Source organism: Eschscholzia californica, unplaced genomic scaffold, assembly GCF_041429995.1.
Source record: "Eschscholzia californica isolate CP2 unplaced genomic scaffold, dmEscCali1.0.p SCAF_3, whole genome shotgun sequence".
Taxonomy (NCBI): domain Eukaryota; kingdom Viridiplantae; phylum Streptophyta; class Magnoliopsida; order Ranunculales; family Papaveraceae; genus Eschscholzia; species Eschscholzia californica.
Window position 1 is genome coordinate 22,827,333 of NW_028238420.1, and position 27,172 is coordinate 22,854,504.

At 37.1% G+C, this 27,172-nt stretch overlaps 1 long non-coding RNA gene across 4 annotated transcripts; it reads right to left on the reverse strand.

The window, feature by feature from the left end:
• Positions 1-887: 887 nt before the first annotated feature.
• LOC147549072 (uncharacterized) lies at positions 888-16,432 on the reverse strand. Of its 4 annotated transcripts, XR_015237803.1 has the most exons (6): positions 16,369-16,432; positions 15,332-15,437; positions 13,665-13,782; positions 12,631-12,736; positions 4,771-4,912; positions 888-4,414 (listed from the first exon to the last, which is right to left on the reverse strand). It is a non-coding gene; the product is annotated as an uncharacterized LOC147549072 (long non-coding RNA). The 4 variants fall into 4 exon arrangements; XR_015237801.1 differs by lacking the exon at positions 16,369-16,432 and having other exon boundaries at positions 15,332-16,357; XR_015237802.1 differs by lacking the exons at positions 13,665-13,782; positions 16,369-16,432 and having other exon boundaries at positions 15,332-16,357.
• Between the last annotated feature and the right edge of the window lie 10,740 nt (positions 16,433-27,172).

A 27,172-nucleotide genomic window follows, 5' to 3' on the forward strand; every position in this document is an offset into this window, starting at 1 on the left:
TGCAGATTCAGTCATTCTTTCTGGTTGTTGAACGACTGGTAATTATAATGAAATCTTACTCGGTCTCTTTGAAGGGAGTTTCTATCTCAAGTTGCTGGTTAGGAAGTTTACCGATATATCTTTTATTTGATAGTACAATTCTTTTTCATCCTTTAGTGTAGATTTGAGTTATAAGGTTTGGTAGGTTTCTTTTAGTGCTCTCAAACATTATTTTGGCTTTGTTGTTTTGTTTTCAACGGACATATTATTTACCTTTAGATTTGATTAGGTTTCTCCACGAAAAGGGGTCTTCTTTTCTAACTTGCATTTATGTTCTTTCTCGAGCATACCTCTCTTTAACAGCAGGCATATAGTTTCCTTCCACTACTTGTAGGGTAGACAATGTGGAGAGTCTGCTATCTATATTCGACATATGTTGAGTGGACGGAACTACTTTCCTGAACTCGTAGTGTAGAATCACAAGTTGCTGATTATTGACACAACAAATGAAAGACCCCTGAGTTTTATGCGTTTATCTTGGTCCGTGCTGTTTGCATGTGATTGATTAAGCAGTTGGTGCATGGTCACTTTTTGTCCTCTCTACTTGGGCATTAGTACTAATGGGAGGGAGGCGGGATGTGCTGCTAATTTATTTGACACAGGACATTATCTTTAGTCGTGGTCCTCCTTTTTATGCGATATTATAACATAAGATTTGCAGCTGTTGGAGTCTGTTTGTTTTTGGGTCTGGCTCCCTTAGCCTGCTGATCAATACAAAAAAAAGATTTGCAGCTGGATAAGTTTTGAAGTGATAACAGCTATGTTCCACATAGATAACTCTCTCAGAATAGAAGATGTGTCATGTTGGTAGCCATTAGTAGTTTGCTTGGTAAATTGGTCTGGTTTGAGAGAATTTGCTGGATACTACCACTAGATCGATCGTCTGGATGTTATGAGGATAAAATTCCATCTTTTCTTTTTTCACTTCTCAAGTTCCATGTCTAGACTCTAGATGAAGTAAAAGTGTAAAAATATTGATGGTCTTATCTTGATGTAGGATATGCGGAACTTCCTAATTCGTGACGGGAGAAGATTTAACTTTCCGGTGCTGGGTGGATGGGTGGTTGGTGAAGCCGACAACAACAACCAGGAAGGAGGACGGGTAGTAGTTTGGAAGACTTGATTAAGGGTTTTCTAATTTTTTTCCTTTTTAGTTTAGCACTTTCTAACTTTATAAAATTATTATTTCATTTTTCCTTAGGGTTCGGTCGGTTCGGTTTGAGCGGTTTCTAGAAACTCAAGTCGAGGCCAAACCAGACTACTTTTGAGGTGTTCGGTTTTTCGGCCGAACCGAGTAGATCAGTGATCGGTTCGCCCCAAAAACCGATCGATGCGGTTCGACTTGGTTTGGTTCGGTTTTTGCTCACCCTACAAGATACACTTATGTACATATCTGCTTATACAAGATACAACTTGTGTAAAATATACTCATACTACAAAGGATACCAAAGTAAATAAAACTCACAAATACACATATTCTAAAATCAAAAGTACAAAAAACGAAGACATACTCATAGTAGTAAATCTTACACTTAATAAACACTAACTCTACACAAAACAGTCAAATTGTCGACTTTACGCACGAAACAATCAAAATACTTCCCAAAACATTAATTAACAACATATATCACTTACAAATAAATTCAAACGCCCTCGAACAAGAATCATATAAATTATACGGTGTAAAGTAAAAACGTTGTCCACCACATACAAAACAAAACTAAATAGAAACATACTAATAGTATCACTATTACTATACAAAAATACAAAACATAAAGGTGTACTTCCACGTTGGAACTATCCAATAAAAGGAACCACATTTATCCATTCAAACAACCACTAATTATTCATTTTACCGTGGTTTGACAAAAGATCATGTCATTAAACAAAAAGTTATGTTCTACAAAATACTCACCTAAAATGCACTATAACATAAAAGCTGCACTTACACAAAACTCTTCATTCTAAATACTCTCAAAAGGGACAATATAACTAAAACAAAAACACACTCAACAGTACAAAAACCACAACAACCACTCTATAAAAAACGTAAAGAAAAACCAATAGCCGCTCTTATCAGACAATATAATTCGTATGAATGCATTCATTCTAAAATAAATACGCTGACGTGTATACCCACCTCATTATACTAATTATACAAAATGTGTTTTATAGTAAATATTTAATCTGAAAATAGAATATACATCAACGGGAACACTTAATTATAACAAATGTAACCGAGCAAAAATACTCTAACCTAAAATAAAAGCACACAAACATATTCACCACATATACCACTTACAAATAATTTCAAACACCCTCGAACATGAATCACATAAATTATACTGTGTAAACTAAAAATGTTGTCCACCACATACAAAACAAAACCATATAGAAACATACTAATAGTATCACTATTACTATACAAACATACAAAACATAAAGGTATACTTCCACGTTGGAAATATCCAATAAAGGGAACCACATTTATCCATTCAAACAACCACTAATTATTCATTTTACCGTGGTTTGACAAATGATCATGTCATTAGACAAAAAGTTATGTTCTACAAAATACTCACCCTAAAATGCACTATAACATAAAAGCTGCACGTACACAAAACTCCTCATTCTAAATACTCTCAAAAGGGACAATATAACAAAAACAAAAACACACTCAACAGTACAAAAAACCACAACAACCACTCTATACAAAACGTAAAGAAAAACTAATAGCCGCTCTTATCACACAATATAATTCGTATGAATGCATTCATTCTAAAATAAATACGCCAACGTATATACTCACCTCATTATACTAATTATACAAAATGTATTTTATAGTAAATATTTAATTTGAAAATAGAATATACATCAACGGGAACACTTAATTATAGCAAATGTAACCGAGCAAAAATACTCTAACCTAAAATAAAAGCAGACAAACATATTCACCACAAAACAAAATATGACTTCAGAAAATACTTAAATACACATTTGCCCATTGTCATACAAAAAGAACTACCTTAAGATACAAAATATACCAGCATGTGATATATGATATAAACTATACAAAATTTATTGCTCAGATTATAAGATGCCAAAACACCGAACACCGGATACAAGACTTTCATATACAAATATACATTTGCGAAAGTCAAAAGCACACAATAGTATACACACAATCACAATAATAAAACTCGCACTTACCAACTTCTATATCTTAAATTTATGCATAAATACAGGATAGACTGACACACACACACACACACACACACACACACACACACACACACACACACACATATATATATCTTAGATAATCTTCAGATCAATCACGTGTATTATAATATTGTCGTATACTCTTTCATACTCTATATGCATAGTCATCCAAATGAGGAAGTCCATATACTTGCCAAAATATTAACAACATATACCACTCACAAATACTCTTGAATATCCAGAAAACACAATGGACACAAAATATATTAATCATGTTTAGTAAATATATTATCTATAAAACACATTACATAATCATACATACACACACTAAGAATGGCTATGATACCCTCATATGCAAACAAAAATAGCTGTAACATTTATCCATGAAACACTCACCACGTACTTTTTTTTTCCGAACTAAAGTACGATGTTACTAGTCCTTAATATAAATCTTTAAGATGTTATCTTCACCCATGTATATAGAGGTGAGGATGACAACTCTTACGTTAGGGTTTTAGAACAGTTTTGGTTAAATGGGTTAGCACTGCTTTAAGAGAGTTTGTTTGTTAAATTGAGATGATTTCACCTTAGATGTAGGCCGAAATAACTACCACTATTACACCCCATGGAAGTCTAATTCTACATCCACGACCTCCAGGCAGTTGTCGTGTGGCGGCTTTCCTCCATGCCCACCAAAATCTTCATATATTCATTAATATTAATTTTACATTTTCCTCTATCATACACAGATAACATCTCAAAAGAAAAATCGCTAAAGAAAAAAGAAGTGGGCATGTCTTGAACAACACTCGGTCCTCGTTTGGTGCTTACACCATCAGATTGTTTCAAAAAGAAGAAAAAAACCAATTAACAAAAAATTATGATGATTACCAAGAAAAGCATCAACATGATAACTCATAACCTTGAAGCGATTAAATCATATTATATAACCTTGAGAGGACCGAAACTACGATGTACAAATTGTAAATAATAAATAGAGAACAAGATATTTATACCGCACTATAGCAAGAGAGCATGTACCTTTTAGCAAATAAGAACCGCTGCCCTGGTAGTGAAGTCAAGATTAAATGGTGGTTCAATGTGTGTCTTAGTGTGTGAGTGTGCGCGCAGAGAGAAGAGTAAACCATTATAACTGCATTATCATTTATGGTTAATTTCTAAGCCACAAACACTTAAATGAGCAAACAATTCAATTCATTTACGGTAAATCAGACAACTAAGCGAATAGAGTTGAAGTTTTACAGATAAATGTTCTTTTGTTCGAAAAGATGTTGAAAACATTTACCCGAGCATGACAGATGGACTAACAAAGAGTACAACAAAATTTTAAAAAAACCTTAAAAAATAAGTTTTTTTTGACGAGGACGAATATGACAAGAAAGTAAAATAGGATGTAGCAAAAGTAGAAACTTGATTCTGGTATTAGATCAAAATCAAATAAATTTCCTGGGGAGTGTAAGATGTTGTAGAAGTGAAAGAACATTTTACCATATATGATATTTCTTCCTAAACATTCCAATACACGCTACAAACTCCACTGCCTTGTGCTACAGATTCTAGCCTCAAGTCTTAGAGCAGTTCTTGTTATCCATGGTCCATCAGTTCAACCTTGCTCCTGCAGTGAATATTCCTAGTGAAAAAAAAACTTGCTCATCAAAGACCAAAATTGGGTGAACATGATGGCTCAATTCTTCAATACGCAACAAAACTCTACCAAATTATCATGATTAGTTAAAATATGTATGCAATAAAGGAAACAGAGCTAACGAACATCCAATTCCTACACAAATTCCATCGGCTAAAATTCTATAGACATCGAAATCTGCAAGAATAACTATGACCACTCGAAAAAAAAGAATACCAATCTCATCGTAAGACAAAGCAAATAAATTTCTAGCTTTATGTACTATCGTAACTCTTTTCTTCAGCCAAACAACATTCATTAAGTCCACCAAATAAGGGACCTCATACCTCATAGGATTTCACCACTTTTGAGACGAAAAACCATGTAATACGATTATACGACTACCATGTGAAGTGTTTTTACATTTTAAAAGTCAACCTTTTCAGGGAACTGGTTAAGAAAATCAACATTGAATTCATACTCAATGCGAAGGGTGTATAAGCCACTGGGCATGTTTGGACCTTCGTTATCATGCATCAAACGTTGAATGAAACCCGCAACTATATATAGTAAACTGACTTCAAAACAAACTTAATTAATCAAACGTAAGAATGAAACAAAGAAACAAAAGTTTACCCATGATGCAATGAAAGAAAAGGATGCAAGTATTTGCATGCATCAACATAAGTATTGCCTAAGAAGTTCCGAAGACAACAACCCACATTACTTGATAATTCATTGCGATGTGTACTACAACTTTTAAATTGCAAAGAAGAGCCAAACACCGAATTAAACAAACTGATACCCTTAATCCCAAACGTAACCACACTTTTTGTGTCATTTCATGATGTCTTAGAATACTCAATCTCAAATGGGTCTACATTTTTGGTGTCCTGCCATGATTTCTGAGTGTACTTAGAAAATATTTGATATCCAACAAAAGGCCACATCATTTGGCAGCTCATAGCAAACTTGTGCAATAGCCAAGTTTGGTAAGAAAAGCCAACACAAACTAAACCAACTTCCAGCCTTAATCTCGATTGGTACCACCTTATTATTTGTGTCGTCACAAAAATTATGGATCCAACATTAGCCCATATCATTTGATAGCTTATCGTGACCTACACAATAGCTTGGTAGGTAGGAAAGAATAGCTAACCACTTTTTGAGACAAAAATATGCAATAGGAGTACCAAGTAAAGTGTATTTAAGTTTTATGGAGTCAGACAGTCAGCTATTTCACGAAACTGACTAAGAAAACAAACAATTGAATTCTTACTCAATGCTAAGAGTGTATAAGCAACTTGTAATGTTTGGACCTTTGTCAACATGCTTCAGCCATTAAATAAAACTAACAACCTTTGTCAACATGCTTCAAAAGAAACTTACCAAAGTCACAATTTATTTCAATATAAGAACAAAACAAAGAATGAGAAGGTCACCTATAAAAGTGTTAAAATAAAAGTGCAAGTATTTGCATACATCGTCATAAGTATAGCCTGAATAGTTTCGAATCGATTCATTGATCCAACATCAGCCTACATTACTTATAGTTTATTGCGACATGTTCTATAGATATTTATTTAAATATAATCTCAAATAAAATCATATTTTTTGTTGTTGTACCAATTTATTAGAATACTTACAAAATGTTGGATTTAATAGATCAGACATTAGCCCACACCATCTGATAGCTTACTTAGACTTACACAATAGCATGTTAAGAAGAGCCAACACAAAAGTAAACCAAATGTCAGCCTTAATCTCGAATGCAACAACATTTACTGGGTAATGCCATGATGTATGAGAATACTTACAAAACTTAAGATCCAACATACCTAATATCAGCCCACATCACTTGATAGCTACAACAACACGCGCAATAGCTTGTTAAGTTTAGACGAAGAAACAAACACCAAAATAAAGCAGTTATGCTGCCTTAATCTCAATTGGGTCCACATTTTCGGTTTCATGCTATGATTTATGAGAGTGCTTACAAAAAGTTTAGATCTAAGCTAACTGGAGACTTGTGCAATAGCTTGTTAAGAAGACTCAACACAAAAGTAAACCCACTGCCATCCTTGATCTCGAATGGAACCACACCTCTTTGTGTCATGACAAGAATTATAAATCCAACATTAGCTCACATCATTTGATAGCTTATTTGGACGAGCCCAACAGCTTGTTAGATTGGAAAAAATAGCCAACCACAAAAGTAAACCAACTGTCAGGCTTAATATCGAATGGGACCACATTATTGGTGTCATGACAAAAACTATAGATCCAAAATTAGCTCATATCATTTATAGTTATTGCAACATGTGCAATAGCTTGTTTTTTTTGGGAAAGAAAAGCCAACAACAAAAGTAAACCAACTGCCAACCTTAATCTCGAATGGGATCACATTTTTTTGTGTCATGCCATGATGTATGAAAATACTTAGAAAAATTATGGCTCCAGCAGATCCAACATCAACAGACATTACTTGACCCGGCGAGCGCAGTAGCATATTAAATTGAACAAAAAAGCCATACACAAAAGCAAACCAACAATCAACCTGAATCTCGAGAGGACCACATGTTAATTACAAAGAACGAATTTCTGCTTGCACACAAGAAATTAAAACTGACATGGAAGAAAGAATCCCATATTTCCTCCTCTTCAGCATAAACTTTAGTTACTGCCAACCTTAATCTTAACCAATTCCCACGACTATTGGTGGCATACACTATCCAAAGCCAAAAATCAACAACCGTCAAATCAGACCCAAATATACCAGTTATAATGCAGACCCAGTTTTCTTTTTCAGGGATAATTTCAAGCTTACTTAGTTGCAAAAAATTGTTGCATTAGTCAATAAATCAGATGGACTAAGCAGGAAACTGACCAACCAATCCACCCACAAAATCCAGCTGTAATACATTTGACCGTCAATTTCAACATCTAGACTGATTTCCTAGCCTCTCTTTAATCATTCCAACGAGATTGGTATGTTTAAAAATCTTAATACCCTAGGAAAAGCATTGATTAAGGATCTTTTGATCGGATTCATGCAAAAAGAATTTAGGATTTCAGTGATGTTCAGAATTAAAGATCACGTCACTGCTACAACTAAACGAGACAGGAAAAGAATTTAAAATAAAAACTCACGAAAAGATTTAAGTTAGAATCTTATCATCGAGCCATACATAATCTAGGTTTTTCTGATGTAAAGATTCATTGATTGATTTTTCATGAAAAAAAAGGGCAAAGATCGCGACAAATGAACAGAATTAGAGTCATCGGGTGAGAACAAGTGTTAACCTTCATTTAGGTTTTAACTAGTGTTATGATATATAACAAAAATTGCAGAGTCATTTGTGGTTGACCCTATTACCTGGAGTTTCTGGTGTTTCTAAGCAAGATTACATCTCTTGACCTCTCCTTCCAGACCAAGTATCCTTACTCGAGAAAACAAAAACATAAACAAATTTGTCCTTACACCCGGTAGACGATGAACGCATAAAAAAAATGGTAGAAAAGCATGCATTCTGAGTATAAGCATGTACTGATACACATTGCAAGATCTCAGTAAACTATGAGCTCTTCGTAAGGTATTTAAATGAAACCAACCGGGCCATATTTTTTGCGTCGTGACATGATGTATGAAACTAATTACAAAAATTATAGATCCAACTTTTGCCCACATCATTAGATAGTCTACTGCGCGACTTGCGCAATAGCTTGTTAAGAAGAGCCAACACAAAAGCAAACCAATTGCCAGCCTTAATCTCGAATGCGAGCACGTTTTTGGATTCATTACAGAAAATTTGGATCCAACATTAGCCCAAATCATCTGTAGCTTATTGCGACGTGCGCCATAGCTTGTTCGGTTGGAAAGAATAGCCAACCACATAAGTAAACCAACTGCCCGTCTTAATCTCGAATGGGACCACAGTTTTGGTGTCATGACAACAATTTTAGATCTAACATCAACCCACATCATTTAAAAGCTTACTTTTGGTGTCATGACAATAATTATAGATCTAATATCAGTCCACATCATTTGAAAGCTTATTCCGACATGCGAAATAACTTGTTAGATTGGAAATAATAGCCAGACAAATAAGTAAACCAATTGCGAGGCTTAATCTTAAATGAGACCACATTTTTTGTGCCATGCCTAAACGAGACAAAAAAGTTACAGATTCAGCCGACTCGATATCAACACACAATATTTGATAGCTTACTGCGACGTGTACAATGGCTTATTAAACAAGCAAGAAAAGCCAAACACAAAAGATAACCAACATCCAGCCTTAATCTCGAAAGGACAACATTTAACTGAAAACTGAACTTCTCCTTAAAAACATTGAAATTATCACCAGCACGTAAGTAGGAATCCCATATTCCCTACTCTTTAGAACAAAGTCTGGTTTCTGCCAACGTTGATCTTAACTAATTCCCACAATTGTTAGTGGCATTCACTATGCAGAGTCATCGGGCGAGAATAAGTATCAACCTTCATTTAGGTTTCAACTAGTGTTATGATATATAACAAAAATTGTAGTCACTGCTATTCCTTAATCATCTCGTGGTTCATATTATTGTCACCTATCTTAGTAGCACTATAAATATATGACTTGTGCAGGTTTACCTTGAGCCCCGATGCTATCTCATACCATATGAGAATGTCCCTCAATGTCCTCAGCTGATTGGCATCCTCCTCGATGAAGAACAGCGTATCGTCTGCAAACTGGAGATGGTTGATCATTTCGCCATCATCAGCATCTCTGAAGCCTTTAATCCAACCCCTCCTCCCAGCCTCTTGGAGGCACTGGCTCAACACTTCTGCTACTAGAAGGAACAACAAGGGGGATAGAGGATCCCCTTGTCTGATACCTCTAGAGCTCTGGAACACCTCAGAGGGTCTTCCATTGATCAGGACAGAGAAGGTGGCAGTGGAGATACATGAGTATATCCAACTACGCCATTTATAGCCAAAGCCCATACGTTCCATAACCATATATAGGAAATCTCAACTGATCCTATCATAGGCCTTCTCTAAGTCAGCTTTCACTACTAATCCTTGGTACCCTCTTTCCTTCTTGAGTCTATCTTCGTTAGCTATCAGGACTCCATCCAATATCTGCCTCCCACTCACAAAAGCCCCTTGGAAGGGGAAAATCAAGCCTCCCACAACTCCAACCAACCTCATAGCCAGAACTTTAGCCACTGATTAGTCTGTGTTCCTAGAATCTAGAGCTATTTTGTGTTTTAGGAATGAGAACTATAAAGATGTGGTTGAGTCTCCAATGGAGTGCCCCTCAGAGAACTCAACAATCATCTCCATCAAATAGGTCTTAATGATATCCCACACCTGACAAAGAATGAGATAGGGAAGCCATCCGGCCCAGGCGCCTTATCCTTAGCCAGGTCCTTAAGTGCATTCAACACTTCCTCCTCTGATATCTCAGTTTCTACACCAGACAAGGAAGGAAGGTGCATGTTATCCAACCCTGGGCGCCACAGGCGAGGTTCTTCATACAGCTTACTAAAATAGGATATGGCCTCCTTACTTATCTCCTCCTCTTCTGAAATGGCCACATCCTCCTTCATGATGACACTAATAGGATATGACCTTAATCTCGTATATAGTTATATAGACACACATTTTGTGTCATTTCCTGATGGATACTTATTAATATTTAAGATCCAAAAGATCAAACACCAACCTACATTACTTGAAAGCGTATCGCAACATGTGCAATAGCTTGCTTAATTTGAAAGAAAAGCCGAACTTAAAAGTAAGCCAGTTGTCTGTCTTAATCTCGAATGCGTTTAGGTTTTTTGTGTCATGCCATGATTTAAAGAATATAACTTATTGGGACGACCGCAATAACTTGTAAGATTGGAAATAATATCCAACCACAAAAGTAAGCTTACTGTCAGCCTTAATCTCGAATGGAACCATCCGGGCCATATTTTTTGTGTCATGCCATGATGTACGAAAAAGATTACACAAATTATAAAACCAACTTTAGCCCACATAATTAGATAGTCTACTACGACTTGCAATAGTTTGTTAAGAAGAGCCAACACAAAAGCAAACCAACTGCCAGCCTTTATCTCGAATGGGACCACGTTTTTCGATTCATTACAGAAAAATTTACATCCAACATCAGCCCACATCATTTGATAGCTTATTGCGATGTGCGCAATAGCTTCTTAGGTTGGAAAGAATAGTCAACCACAAGAGTAAACCAACTTCCAGCCTTAAGCCTTAATCTCGAATGGGACCACGTTTTTTAATTCGATACGAATATTTAGATCCAACATCAACCCACATCATTTGATAGCTTATTGCGACGTGCGCAATAGCTTGTTAGGATGGAATGAATGGTCAACCGCATAAGTAACCAACTGCCCGTCTTAATCTCGAATGGGACCACACTTTTGGTGTCATGACAACAATTATAGATCTGAATTTTTTGTGTCATGCCTTAACGAGACAAAAAAGCTTATTCCGACATCTCAAATAACTTGTTAGATTGGAAATAATAGCCAGACAAAAAGGTAAACCAATTGCCAGTCTTAATCTTAAACGAGACTACATTTTTTGTGCCATGCCTTAACGAGACAAAAAAGTTACAGATTCAGCCGACTCGATATCAACACACATTATTTAATTGCTTACTGCGACGTGTACAGTGTCTTTTTAAACAAGCAAGAAAAGTCAAACACAAAAGATAACCAACATCCATCCTTAATCCCGAAAGGACAACATTTAACTAAAAAATGAACTTCTCCCTACAAACATTGAAATTATAACCAGCACGTAAGTATGAATCTCATATTCCCTATGCTTTAGAACAAAGTCTAGTTACTGCCAACATTGATCTTAACTAATTCCAGCCTTAAGCCTTAATCTCGAATGGGACCACGCTTTTTGGAAAGAATAGTCAACCGCAAGAGTAAACCAACTTCCAGCCTTAAGCCTTAATCTCGAATGGGACCACGTTTTTTGATTTGATACGAATATTTAGATCCAACATTAGCCCACATCATTTGATAGCTTATTGCGACGTGCGCAAAAGATTGTTAGGATGGAATGAATGGTCAACCACATAAGTAACCAACTGCCCGTCTAAATCTCGAATGGGACCACACTTTGGTGTCACGACAACAATTATAGATCTAACATCAGCCCACATCATTTAAAAGCTTATTCCGACATGTCAAATAACTTGTTAGATTGGAAATAATAGCCAGGCAAAAAGGTAAACCAATTGCCAGCCTTAATCTTAAATGAGACCACATTTTTTGTGCCATGCCTTAACGAGACAAAAAAGTTACAGATTCAGCCGACTCGATATCAACACACATTATTTGATAGCTTACTGCGACGTGTACAGTGGCTTTTTAAACAAGCAAGAAAAGCCAAACACAAAAGATAACCAACATCCATCCTTAATCTCGAAAGGACAACATTTAACTAAAAAATGAACTTCTCCCTACAAACATTGAAATTATAAACCACCACGTAAGTAGGAATCCCATATTCCCTATTCTTTTGAACAAAGTCTAGTTACTGCCAACGTTGATCTTAACTAATTCCCACAATTGTTAGTGGCATACACTATGCAGAGTCATCGGGCGAGAATAGGTATCAACCTTCAATTAGGTTTCAACTAGTGTTATGATATAAAACAAAAATTGTAGTCATTTGTGGTTGACACTATTACCTGGATTTTATGGTGTTTCCAGCAAGATTACTTCTCTTGATCTCTCTTTCCAGACTAAGTATCCTTACTCTAGAAAACAAACACAAAAACAGATTTGTCCTTCACCCTGTAGACGATGAACGCAAAAAAAATTTAGGCAGAAAACTATGCATTTTAACTAAGAGGATGCACTAATACACCTGCAAGATCCCAGTAAACTATGAGCTCTCCGTAAGATATCTTAACTGAATATAAGAAAAAGATACAACGCCTGAGCTACAGTTTTAGAAAAACATAAACCAGATAAAGAATAATCATGAAATGATAATAGTCCACAGTCGATTTGAAGTTGAGTAGTCAAAACTTCAAAATCTCAAACACTTCCTAACAGATGATTACAAGTACATTCGTCATCTTTGAAAGCATCAAAACCAAAGCACAAACATGTCATGAAACTGTCTTATAGTACTTCTGGAAAAATAAATATTCATTAGCATCCACACATTATCCACATCAAAAGATAACCGCTGCAACATATGAATATTGTGATTTCACCGAGTTTGACTGTCAAGGTATTTCTAGCAGAAGAAAGTCTCCACCTTAAAGTATATTGAACCATAGCTTGCGGTTGTAACTCAAAAATAAACTTAGCTATTTCCAAGGCAATGCAAATAAATTTCCCAATTATGTGTGTTAATTTGTCATTCCTTTCGTATGCAAAATCGCTTACGTTTGTCCACCACATATGGGACCTAAGATATTCATAATAATTCAACAATTCTTGAGAAATCAAATATGCATTACGACTATCATATGAAGTGTATTTTGTTTCGTGTGTTTGGCCATTTTGGTGGTCAAATGAAACATCGATTTCATACAATGTATAAAGGGTGTATGCGCCACAAGTTGTGTTTGACCCTTAGTAAACATGCATCAAGCATTGAATCAACTGGTTAAAACCCACAACTCGTGATAGTGAACTGTCGTCAGTGAAGCAACAGACAAAATAAAAATTTGTTCAAATGTAAGAACAAAAGGAAGAAATAGAAGTTTACCCGTAATGCAATGATAGAAAAGGATGCAAGTATTTGCATGCATTAACATAAGTGTTGCCCGAGCAGTTTCCAATAGATCAAACTGATCAAACATCAGCCCATATTACTTGATAATTTACTGCGATGTGCGCCACATTTTTAAATTGAGAAGAATAACCAAACACAAAATTAAACCAACTGCAGCCTTAATCTCGAATATAGTTATATAGCAACAAATTTTGTGTCATTTCATGGTGGATACTTATTAATTTTAAGATCCAACAGATCAAACACCAACTCACATTACTTGAAAGCGTATCGCGACATGTGGAATAGATCGCTTATGTTGAAAGAAGAGCCAAACTTAAAAGTAAGCCAGCTGTCTACCTTGATCTCGAAAGGGTCCAGGTTTTTTGTCTCATGCCCCGATTTAGAGAAAATATTTACAAAAAATTTAGATCCAACATTAGCCCACACCATTTGACAGCTAACACAAAAGTAAACAAACTTCCAGCCTTGGTCTCGAACATCATTTCATAGCTTATTGGGACGAGTCCAGCTTGTAAGATTGAAAATAATTCCCAACCACAAAAATTAGCTTACTGCCAGCCTTAATCTCGAATGGAACCAACCGGGGCCAAATTTTTTGTGTCATGCCATGATGTACGAAAAAAATTACACAAATTATAAAACCAACTTTAGCCCACATAATTAGATAGTCTACTACGACTTGTGCAATAGTTTGTTAAGAAGAGCCAACACAAAAGCAAACCAACTGCACGCCTTTATCTCGAATGGGACCACGTTTTTCGATTCATTACAAAATTTTTACATCCAACATCAGCCCACATCATTTGATAGCTTATTGCGATGTGCGCAATAGCTTCTTAGGTTGGAAAGAATAGTCAACCACAAGAGTAAACCAACTTCCAGCCTTAAGCCTTAATCTCGAATGGGACCACGTTTTTTGATTCGATACGAATATTTAGATCCAACATTAGCCCACATCATTTGATAGCTTATTGCGACGTGCGCAATAGCTTGTTAGGATGGAATGAATGGTCAACCACATAAGTAACCGACTGCCCGTCTAAATCTCGAATGGGACCACACTTTTGGTGTCACGACAACAATTATAGATCTAACATCAGCCCACATCATTTAAAAGCTTATTCCGACATGTCAAATAACTTGTTAGATTGGAAATAATAGCCAGACAAAAAGGTAAACCAATTGCCAGCCTTAATCTTAAATGAGACCACATTTTTTGTGCCATGCCTTAACGAGACAAAAAAGTTACAGATTCAGCCGACTCGATATCAACACACATTATTTGATAGCTTACTGCGACGTGTACAGTGGCTTTTTAAACAAGCAAGAAAAGCCAAACACAAAAGATAACCAACATCCATCCTTAATCTCGAAAGGACAACATTTAACTAAAAAATGAACTTCTCCCTACAAACATTGAAATTATAACCAGCACGTAAGTAGGAATCCCATAATCCCTATTCTTTAGAACAAAGTCTAGTTACTGCCAACGTTGATCTTAACTAATTCCCACAATTGTTAGTGGCATACACTATGCAGAGTCATCGGGCGAGAATAGGTATCAACCTTCAATTAGGTTTCAACTAGTGTTGTGATATAAAACAAAAATTGTAGTCATTTGTGGTTGACACTATTACCTGGATTTTATGGTGTTTCCAGCAAGATTACTTCTCTTGATCTCTCCTTCCAGACCAAGTATCCTTACTCGAGAAAACAAACACAAAAACAGATTTGTCCTTCACCCTGTAGACGATGAACGCAAAAAAAAATTTAGGCAGAAAACTATGCATTTTAACTAAGAGGATGTACTAATACACCTGCAAGATCCCAGTAAACTATGAGCTCTTCGTAAGATATCTTAACTGAATATAAGAAAAAGATACAACGTCAGAGCTACAGTTTTAGAAAAACATAAACCAGATAAAGAATAATCATTTCATGATTATAGTCAACAGTCGATTTGAAGTTGAGTAGTCAAAACTTCAAAATCTCAAACACTTCCTAACAGATGATTACAAGTACATTCGTCATCTTTGAAAAGCATCAAAACCAAAGCACAAACATGTTATGAAACTGTCTTATAGTACTTCTGGAAAAATAAATATTCATTAGCATCCACACATTATCCACATCAAAAGATAACCGCTGCAACATATGAATATTGTGATTTCACCGAGTTTGACTGTCAAGGTATTTCTAGCAGAAGAAAGTCTCCACCTCAAAGAATATTGAACCATAGCTAGCGGTTGTAACTCAAAAATAAACTTAGCTATTTCCAAGGCAATGCAAATAAATTTCCCAATTATGTGTGTTAATTTTTCATTCCTTTCGTATGCAAAATCGCTTACGTTTGTCCACCACATATGGGGACCTAAGATATTCATAGTAATTCAACAATTCTTGAGAAATCAAATATGCATTACGACTATCATACGAAGTTTATTTTGTTTCGTGTGTTTGGCCATTTTGGTGGTCAAATGAACCATCGATTTCTTACAATGTATAAAGGGTGTATAAGCCACAAGTTGTGTTTGACCCCTAGAAAACATGCATCAAGCATTGAATCAACTGGTTAAAACCCACAACTCGTGATTGTGAACTGTCGTCAGTGAAGCAACAGACAAAATAACAATTTGTTCAAATGTAAGAACAAAAGAAAGAAATAAAAGTTTACCCGAAATGCAATGACAGAAAAGGACGCAAGTATTTGCATGCATTAACATATGTGTTGCCCGAGCAGTTTCCAATAGATTAAACTGATCAAACATCAGCCCATATCACTTGATAATTTACGACGATGTGCACCACATTTTTTAAATTGGAAAGAATAACCAAACACAAAATTAAACCAACTGCAGCCTTAATCTCGAATATAGTTATATAGCCACAAATTTTGTGTCATTTCATGGTGGATACCTATTCATTTTAAGATCCAACAGACCAATCACCAACTCACATTACTTGAAAGCGTATCACGGCATGTGGAATAGATTGCTTAATTTGAAAGAAGAGTCAAACTTAAAAGTAAGCCAACTGTCTGCCTTAATCTCGAAAGGGTCCAGGTTTTTTGTCTCATGCCATGAGTTAGAGAATATTTACAAAACATTTAGATGTTTTAAGTAGTCCATTTATGTGGTGAAATCGAAAACCCTAGATTCTTCTTCTCATCTTGATTTCATTCTCATTAGTTTATTAGTATTGCTTTCTTTTTTTCATAGTAGTTTTCAAATCAAATCAAAAGTTTGAAAGGGGGTGTAATTCGAGATTTAGATAAAATAGCTTGTCCTTTGGAACGAAACTCGACTTATTAGAAGTACTATAACTTGACCCCGTATACTTGCGGGAATAGACCTATTTTAGGCCTATCAAGTTTTTGGCGCCGCTGCCGGGGACTAAGCTTGAATTTGTCTTATCTTATTTCTATATTTGGAAAGTTTTATTTTTGGTAAGTTTTTATTTTTGGACACTTTGACTTGTTTTTCCATTTTTGGTGTGTAGAACGCTAAGGAGCAAAGGAAGAGGTGCAACAAGGAGAGGAGCTCAAGAAGGAAAATTTACATTTTATTTTTAGTTTTTTTTTTTTTTTTTTGGTGAGAGAGAGACTTTTAGACTTTCTAGTTTTTATTTTTGGTTTAAACGTTTTGACCCTAAATTAGAGGGCGTTTTAATTGTAACCGAAAACCTAAACGAAGCCTCGGGTTCGAACACTCACGGGAGAGTGGCCCGAGTCGTCTGCAAGGGTCATCGCCCGTCTTGAACGGGAGGTAACTTCTCTAATCACCCACGAAGCCCCTATCAGTGGGTAATTGCGTGTTTTGTGTGCCTAATTGCTTTGATCGAATTGTTTAGTATAAGCATTCTAGTAAGGGCAATAACCCAATTGAAAGATAGGAGACGGATTTCATCACCGTTCTCTTGCCCAAATAGGTAACAACATTCACGATCCTAAACCTCACCTAAAAACTAAAATCTGATTTAGACATTGGCCAAAGGGTAACGAGCTTATAGGACACTCTTGACAAATCTCGAACTTGATTAGTATCAGGAGTTTTCCCAGGAAGAGGGAACGATCCAAGAACACAATTCTTGATCGTTGTACTGTGACGGAGTAACTCCTCATAAGAATCATAGTTCAAGTTTGGTGAGAAGTAGAAGCTGTCTAGATCAATTTTTAGGTGAAAAAGACTACCCGGTCGTCTAGATTGTGTCTAGGTTGCTTGGTGGAGTCAGCTTGCTTGCTTTGTTGTTTTCCTTAGGATCTTCATAGTTTCCTTACTTCTTTTCTTTTCAAAAAAATTTTTTTTTTCAAAAAGAGTCCCTTGTCTTGTCTTTTGGTTTATGCCCCCTAGGTTACGTGATAAGAGAGGTCATTTTGTTAAAGAGTCTGATTTGAGTATTTTACTTGAAAACCTTTCTTTAAACGAGTCTATGGAGGATCACGTTGATCAAGCTAGGGTCGAGGATCAACCTATGACTCTCAAAAACTACATGCATCCGGCTAGAGTTAGCCAACCATCATGCATTAGGCTACCCCCGACTAACACTTATTTCGAGTTAAAGTCGGGAATCATCAATATGCTTCCGGTGTTTCGTGGTTTAGAGAACGAGAACGCGTATTATCATGTTAGGGAATTTGAGGACGTTTGCAAGACCATGAACGTCCCTAACTCGATTGATGCCGTTAGATTAAGGTTGTTCCCTTTTTCTCTAAAGGATAAAGCTAAGTCGTGGTTGTATGCCTTACAACCTGAGTCTATTTCTACTTGGGCAGAACTTAGTGGTGTCTTTCTAGAAAAATTCTTTCCCAAGCATAAAACTAGAGCTTTAAGGCAGAGTTTGCTTAATTTCGAGCAACTCCAAGGAGAATCTCTCTACTCCTATATTGAGAGATTCAAAGACATTCTTCTAGAGTGTCCACATCATGGGTTAGAAAAAATGAAACTAGTCCAACTGTTGTATGAAGGACTAGATTATCCTACCACCTCCATGATTGAGTCATTTTGTAATGGCGGGTTCTCCAACAAATCCGCCGATGAGGCCATGGATTTTCTTGAGGAACTAGCCGCACAATCCCAACAATGGGAAACTTCTAGAGAACCTATCACTCGGGCAAAGCCTAATCCAACTAAGGGCGGGATTTATAGGATCGATGATTCTGAGTCCAAACTTGACGCCATTACCAGAAGTTTGGAAGCCTTAGTGATGAATCAACCTAAAACCTTCACGGAGGATCCCACTCATGTCATGAGTGTTGGAAATGAACCCATCTTTTACCCTTGTTCAGTCTGTGGAGACCCTACTCATACGGAGAACAAATGTGCCTTATTCTTTGAGTCTGCTAACAAAGAACAAGCTCATGCTCTCTATCAAAACTCTAGGCAAGACAATCGTCAGAAGTATGATCCTTTCTCTAACACGTATAACCCAGGCTGGAGAAATCATCCCAATCTCTCTTGGTCTAAAGGTCAATACCAGAGTCAGCCTAGTAGTTCTATGAACCCTCATGGGTTTAATGCACCTAGCAACCCTTATGCTCAGCCAAGTGTCCAACATCCACCTGAAAAGAAGACATCATTAGAGGACACCATGCATATGCTAGCTCAGAACCAGGACAGGTTAACTAGGAACCATGAGGAATTTCAGGAATCCACCCGTCAATCCTTTACTAGGCTAGAAACAGCTACCCAACAATCTTTGACTAAGCTAGAAACCCAAATAGGTCTACTTCACGAAGCCTTTAGCCAAAGAGAGAAAGGTAAGTTTCCGAGTCAGGTTGAGCAGAACCCAAAAGGTCTATTGGGTAGACCACCACCAGATGAAGCTAATGCGATAACAACCCTTAGAAGTGGTAAAATTGTGGACAACAAGGTAAGAGCTCCTGAAGAGGAAGAGTTAGAGAACGAGCCGTCTTCGTTGCCAACCAGAGTCTCGAGGGATGAGCCTGAAAAGGCTCCTGAGTCAGAAAGTCCACCCTTAGTATCCGAGCCTTATGTCCCTAGAGCTCCATACCCTCAACGTTTGGTGGAGTCAAAGAAGAAATCTCAGTTTCAGGAGATAATGGAGTTGTTCAAACAAGTTAGTATCAACATTCCACTTTTAGATGCGATCAAACAGATCCCAGCTTACGCCAAGTTTCTTAAGGATTTATGTACTAGTAAGCGTAAGAAGAATGTGCATAAGAAAGTGTTCCTTACTCAGAATGTTAGTTCGATCATCCAACAAAATATTCCACCAAAGTACAAGGATCCAGGAAGTCCTACACTACCATGTACCATAGGAGATTGTAAAATAGAGCGTTCTCTATTGGATCTTGGTGCTAGTGTTAACCTTCTTCCTTATTCTGTGTACTTACAGTTGGGATTAGGAGAGATCAAACCAACCTCTGTGGTCCTTCAGTTAGCGGATCGGTCTGTTAGGCACCCACGTGGCATAGTCGAAGATGTTTTGATCAAAGTTGGTGAATTCTTATTTCCTGTTGATTTCATCATTTTAGATAGTGAGCCAGTCCATAATTCCAAAAGTCAAATACCTGTCATATTAGAGAGACCATTCTTAGCTACATCCAATGCTATCATCTATTGTCGTAGCGGCCTGTTGAAATTGTCTTTTGGAAATATGACTGTAGAGATGAACATCTTCCATGCTGGACTTCACCCCGATAATGTTGATGATTTCAACGAGTTAAATTTGATAGATATGTTGGTTCAGGATTCCTTACCAACAACTTTATCAGATGACCCGTTGGAAACATTGTTGGCCTACTTTGGTTTAGATTTTGATGAGGAAGGTAGTATCAATGAGGTGAATGCTTTATTAGATTCCACCCCATTACTGGATACTGAGAAATGGAAAGCGAAAACTGAATCCCTCACAATCTCTGAACCAAGTATGGCATCAACTTTAGAGACAACTCAACCATCGGCAAGTGATGAGTCCAACTCACCATCTGTTTCAGAGTCGTCTCAGCCTATTGAGAAACCACCATCCTTAGAGTTGAAACCTTTACCTGAGAACATGAAATATTCGTTTTTAGGACCTTCAGAAACCCTACCTGTTATTATTGCATCCGAGCTAGAGAAAGAACAAGAGGGTCGATTGTTAGATGTCCTAAGAGAACACAAAGAGGCACTAGGATGGTCTATAGCCGATCTCAAGGGTATAAGTCCGTTAGTTTGCATGCACCACATTTACTTAGAAGAAGATGCTAAACCATCGAGAGAGATGCAACGTCGACTTAACCCTCATATGAAGGAAGTTGTGAGATCTGAAGTCCTGAAATTATTAGATGCGGGTATTATCTACCCTATTTCAGATAGCACTTGGGTCAGTCCTGTTCAAACTGTTCCCAAGAAGTCAGGCATTACTGTAGTTAGAAATGAGTGCAATGAGTTAATACCCACCAGGATGACCACTGCGTGGCGTGTTTGTGTAGACTACAGAAAGTTGAACACGGCCACGAGGAAAGATCATTTTCCTCTTCCATTCATTGATCAGATGCTCGAGAGACTGGCAAGACATAGTTACTATTGTTTCTTAGATGGCTATTCCGGGTATAATCAAATTGCCATTGCTCCTGAAGATCAAGAGAAAACAACCTTCACTTGCCCATTTGGAACTTATGCTTATCGTCGTATGCCGTTTGGGTTGTGTAATGCACCCGCTACTTTTCAACGTTGTATGATGAACATATTTTCTGATATGGTAGAAAGGTTTCTCGAAGTTTTCATGGATGATTTTTCAGTCTTCGGGTCATCATTTGATGAATGATCACCTCACACTCGTGTTGGTTAGATGTAAAGAGAAGAATTTAGTGCTTAATTGGGAGAAGTGTCATTTCATGGTTCGTTCAGGAATTGTCCTAGGGCATGTCATTTCAGCTAAGGGTATAGAAGTAGATAAAGCCAAAGTAGATTTGATAAAAAGTCTTCCTGTACCAAAAACAGTTAAAGACATCCGATCTTTTTTAGGTCATGCAGGCTTTTATCGTCGATTTATCAAAGACTTTAGTAAGATATCAAGACCTCTTTGTAATCTTTTGGCAAAAGAGAACAAGTTTGTCTTTGATAATGCTTGTCTAGAGGCCTTTGATAAACTCAAACTTTTGCTTACTACTGCTCCTATTGTTCAACCGCCTAACTGGAAAGCTTCTTTTGAGATCATGTGCGATGCATCTGATTATGCAATAGGAGTCGTTTTAGGTCAGCGTGAAAACAAATTACTTCACGTAATCTATTATGCTAGTAAGACGTTGAATGATGCACAACTCAACTACTCGACCACTGAAAAAGAGTTGTTAGCTGTTGTTTATGCCTTAGAGAAGTTTCGATCATACCTAGTAGGTTCTAAGGTCATAGTATTTTCTGATCATGCCGCATTAAAGAACCTCCTCTCTAAAAAAGAGGCCAAACCTAGGTTGATTAGATGGATACTTTTGCTACAAGAGTTTGACATAGAGATACGGGATAAGAAAGGTTCCGAAAATGTTGTAGCAGACCACTTGTCTAGGCTTGTTGTGGAGTCCGTAAATGATGAGTTACCTATTAGAGAGAGTTTTCCTGATGAACAACTTCTTGTAGTCTCCCAATTACCTTGGTTCGCAGACATAGTGAACTATCTTGTTATGGGACAAATGCCCAAACATTGGACTAAGCAAGATCGTGATAAATTCTTGTCCGAGGTAAAGCGGTTCTTCTGGGACGATCCATACTTGTTTAAGTATTGTCCCGATCAGATTATTAGGAGATGTGTCCCTGATAGTGAACAAACTAACGTCATCTCCTTTTGTCATGACCATGCATGTGGGGGTCACTTTAGTAGCAAAAAGACGGCCGCCAAAATTTTACAATGTGGTTTCTATTGGCCGTCTTTATTCAAAGATACCCATGCATATTGTGTAGCTTGTGAGCGATGCCAGAAATTGGGGAGTATTTCACGTAGAAATATGATGCCCCTAAACCCTATTCTTGTCATTGAGGTCTTCGATGTATGGGGCATCGATTTCATGGGTCCATTTCCGAACTCCTTCGGCAATCTATATATTCTAGTCGCAGTTGATTACGTGTCTAAGTGGATAGAGGTGGTTGCTTGCAAAACGAATGATCACAAGGTTGTGATCAAGTTTCTAAAAGAAAACATCCTTTCTCGTTTTGGTACACCGCGAGCGATTATTAGTGATGGGGGAACACACTTTTGTAATAGGCAGTTTGAGGTTCTAATGAAAAAGTATGGTATTACTCATCGAGTGTCCACCCCATATCATCCACATACAAGAGGTCAAGTTGAGGTTTCCAATAGGGAAATTAAACGCATTCTTGAGAAAACAGTCAATCCAAATAGAAAAGATTGGTCATTACGACTAACTGATGCATTATGGGCTTATCGTACAGCGTTTAAGACTCCCATTGGAATGTCTCCATATAGATTGGTGTATGGCAAAGCTTGCCACCTCCCTGTAGAGTTAGAGCATAGAGCATATTGGGCTATCAAGCAAATGAACTTTTCGCTTGACAACGCAGGTAGAGAGAGAAAACTCCAACTTAGTGAGTTAGAAGAATTGAGGAATGATGCATATGAGAGTTCTAGAGTGTAGGTGTTTCATGATAAAAACATTTTGAGAAAATCATTTTCACCAGGTCAAAAAGTTCTTTTATACAACACTCGTTTGCATTTATTTCCTGGGAAACTTCGTTCTAGATGGTCGGGGCCTTTTGTTGTCAAATTTGTGTATCCTCACGGTGTGGTTGATATTGAGGATAAAAATGGTGTTTGTTTTAAAGTCGATGGTCAACGTTTAAAACCATTTTTAGAAATATCACCCGAAACCGTGGATGTTTGTATTGAAAATCCAGTATATCAGAAGTGATTCCCGATGTTCAGCTTAGTCTGGCTGAAGACTTTAAACTTAGCGCTTCTTGGGAGGCAACCCATGCTTCTGATATAGGACAGTGGAGTCTGGTAATATCTTTCCTCTCATCTTCTTATTTTGGCGTAGTCTTCAGAACATTGAGGACAATGTTCGGTTTAAGTTTGGGAATAGGGAAGAACTTTTTGCTAAGTCCTTCATTTCGAAAATTCAAGAGGGTTCAAAATTTTTTCAATTTTGGACCGAAAATGTGAGTCTAATGGTTGTTTTTGGCTTGTTAATAGTTATAGAGTCGAGTTGATCGTACTATCCGGTTGTTAAAGGTTTCTTCATGAATTTCGAGTCTTGAGGTCGTCTGTGTGCTAGCCATGTGAGTATTATGGAAGTGAAGGGTAGACGGTTCTGAGAGAACTAGATTAATCATTAGTGGAGACTTAACCCTTGTGAGATTTCTGAGCCTTTCTATTACCTTTGAGTGTACTCTTCTGCGCTGATTCCGAGTAGAGTGAAGAGCTACTCAACCTCGCAAATTTGTAAAAAGAGCTCATTTGATCTCGTGTGCTCAACTTCCATAGCCACTAGGAGTGACATCAGGATAGCGAATAAACCTTACTCTTGTAGTCCATGAAACCCGATAATAGTGTCAACTTTAGGAAGACGGATACTCCACCATCCATTCATCATATGACTCCCGCGAATGAAGGCATGAAAAGTAAAGAAAGAAGAATGTGAAAGCAAAGTGTGAAAAATGGAAAAGTTGATTGTTGAGAATACTAGTGTTGGTATTGTGGTATTGCATTGTTTGTATTGTTTATAATTGAGTTTGAAAAAAAAAAAAAAAAAAAAAAAAAGATAGAGAAAGAGAAATCCTTGAAAAACAGAAAGTGTGTGTAAAAGTTCATGTGAACTTTAGTTTGTTATGTAAAATAAGTGTTCGAAGCAAAAAGCTAAGTATGGAAGTTGCTTGAAGTTCTCTAACTGTTGAAGACGTCGACATTCTCGGGATCCCATCACCATCCATCTCATCACTTGTATCCGTTGACCTTTAGGAAGCATTATTAAAGGGTAGAGTGGGTGAGAAGGGTAAGTGAGCTTCCCCATTCCATTTAGTGGTTATATTCCTTTTCGTAGATCATTCGTTCTAAAATATTGTCCTCACCCCTTTTTATGTGTTGAGTCTATAGTCGTGATCACACTCGCACATACGAGCGAACCATTTCTGAGTGATTCATCTTTAGAGCGTATGTCTGTGAGGCCAAAGTCGAGGCGAAATGTATTAAGATAGGGATCAAGGGTCTGTCTGCTTGGAACTGAAGTGATTCTCATTGTGGCTAGTCACGTACACTTTGAGTCTAGATTACTAGTGAAGAGATCTTTAGCGTCTGTATAGTGTTGTTAACTTTGACTGATTCCTATTAGCTTGCTAAAATTTTCTAGGAGATAAACATTTTTAGTCCGTCTTAGTTGACTTTGAGTGCTTTTGGACCCTATTGTATTTTAGAAATGTTTTTGAATTTTGTGGGTACATTCTGAAAACCCTCACGAGACAAAACTCGTCCACTAGGGCAACCTAGGGGTTTAACGGCTTGTTGCATATGCTAAATGCAACCGGGATTCCTCCGAAAGTGAGTTAGGTTTTTCTTTTATTTTGTTTTTCTCGAGGACTAGCAAAATCTAAGTTTGGGGATGTTTGATGGGTCATGAAAATGTCCCATCTAAGTCGTTTAATTTAGCCAAGTTAGTCGGTTTCGAGTCTTTATTATAATAAAATGGTTGGTTTTCTTGATTAGGTGTCTTTTGCAGAGTTAGGTGTGAAAAACGGTTAAAAATGAGAAAAAGATGCATAAAGGGTATTTTGGTCATTTGGAGTCAAGGACATTCTGGAAATTTGGCCAAGGTCAGTGCGTGGTTGAAAAGTAGAGGTCGAGACGAGTCCGTAGGAGAAAACGGAAGTCAAATCGGAGTCCGGACGAAGGAATAAACCAAGGTCAAAGTCAGGTCAACATTTGGTCAGCATTCGGTACAATGTCGAGCAAGTTTCTGGCCCGCGGTATGCTTAGGGACACGTGTCGTAGTTCGGAGGTCGGAGCACCTAAATCCCGTGTTCGCGCTAAGCAGCGAAGTGTGGCCATCGAGCATGATCCAATGTACCGCGTTTCATTTTAGTTCGGTAGTCTCTTGCTCGCGTTTTAATCGCAGCCGCAACTTCCCGCGTTTTTGAGATCGTGCGGCTGCTGAACGTTCCGTCATTTATCTACTTCCGTGTTGCCCGAAGCTTCGTATTAAGGTAGTCCCGGGACGCGTGTCACTCTCCTGTCCCTTTAGATCCGCGTACACCTTTCATCCGACGGCCTCTGTTTAAACCGCAACTTTAAACCGTGAACCCCGCTACAACCCAGCATCCGAATTCCCAAATTAAACCCTAGCCGCCAGCCCAACTAGGGTTTTATCCCTTTTTAACCCTTCTATTTACCCTTTTAGCCCTCAACTTTCCACTTTTTACCAATTTTAACCCCAACTCAACCCTAATCCTATATAAACACTTTTAGAAGACCAACCAACTTCTCTTTTCTTAGCCCCTCTTTCCTCCTTCTTGTAGTTGTAAAACCCTAACCCTTCTTTTCCCCTCTTATCCTCTCTTAGCCTCCTTTTCTCTCTACCTCTTCTCAACTAAAAACCCTAGCCACCATTCTTTTCTCTACCACCTTCATCTTTTCTCTAGATTTACTTTCTCCTTCTAATTTCTTCTTCTAACCTTCTAATTTCTCCATACCTTCTTCTCTAAAATCTCTTCTTCTTCTATCTCTCTTCTAAATTTCTCTTCTTTTATCTTCTAATAAGCTATTATTTGGAGTTTTGAGCAATATTCTTGAGATACTTGGAGCTTAAATTGGACATCAAAATGGAGATACATGGGAATATGGATTGTGAACATTCTTGGTGATTTCTTTCCATTAATCTTTTGTAATTTCATTTATTTTATGAATTCAATGAATGTTATTTTAGATTCCATGAGTAGCTAAATTTTGTATCTAGGGTGTAGAGGAAACCCATATTTGGGCTTATTTTGAGATATGTTGAATCCTTATTTTGAGCTTCAATGCCTATTGATTGTCATTTCATGTTGATTCTATAACCTTGTTATCATTCATGTATTATAATTAGATATTTAATGCTTTTATTGATTTATTAGATGAGATATGCCTTTTAGATCTTGAATGATAGTGTAGGAAATTAGTTTTATATGGTAGTCAATCATACATTCTTGATTTTGAATTGTGTTATTAAAGAATATATTCCGAAATCTAAATAGTTTATTATGTTAGATTTTGAGTTATACATGAGAAAAGGGATTTGTTAATTAATGCATGTTTTAAGTAGTCCATTTATGTGGTGAAATCGAAAACCCTAGATTCTTCTTCTCATCTTGATTTCATTCTCATTAGTCTATTAGTATTGCTTTCTTTTTTTCATAGTAGTTTCCAAATCAAATCAAAAGTTTGAAAGGGGGTGTAATTCGAGATTTAGATAAAATAGCTTGTCCTTTGGAACGAAACTCGACTTATTAGAAGTACTATAACTTGACCCCGTATACTTGCGGGAATAGGCCTATTTT